Source organism: Sesamum indicum, linkage group LG8, assembly GCF_026168435.1.
Source record: "Sesamum indicum cultivar Baizhima isolate 11 linkage group LG8, ASM2616843v1, whole genome shotgun sequence".
Taxonomy (NCBI): Eukaryota; Viridiplantae; Streptophyta; class Magnoliopsida; order Lamiales; family Pedaliaceae; genus Sesamum; species Sesamum indicum.
Genome location: NC_142664.1, coordinates 15,781,547 through 15,782,221, shown reverse-complemented (window position 1 = coordinate 15,782,221; position 675 = coordinate 15,781,547).

The window sequence follows — 675 nt, the reverse complement described above, 5'->3', positions numbered from 1 at the left end:
TGTCAGTGGTTAAAATATCTTTTGATATTTTTATTATTTAATTAGTCTTACTCTTATTACAAGATTAATTGATATCAAAATATTAAAAAATAAAAAGTTCACTAAATATTTAAATTTTCTTTCACGTGCAAAGTTATAATGCTTTTATTTAATTGTCTAAGCTTAATTAATTAATTATATGTGCATAAAATATATTTTTCTACAAAAAAGATGTCATTTTGCACATAAATAAATGAACAAATTGATTAATACTTGTTTCTATGATTGTAGACAACAAGATGGAATAAAATACGTACAAATAATTTGTTGATATATGAAAGAAAATAATAATACAAAAAAAAATGGCATTTGATATATGTGATAATTGTTTCAACTTATTTGTATCATACTATGAGTGCATTAGAAACAAAAAGAATGACATCCGACATGTGACAATCATTTAATCTTATTTGTATATGTACGGATTTTTCATTGAATTTTTGAAGTTATTTATAACTGATGTGGAAAACCTTCGAAGATTGATCATTTTTTAATGTTTATATGTTCTTTAAACGATAGCATGAAGTTTGTATAGTTTATTAATATTTTTGAGTAATAGTATAATTATAACAATTTAATTTATCCACACGGATTGAGTATATAATTGACTTTCAATTGTGTGGTTAAAATATCCTC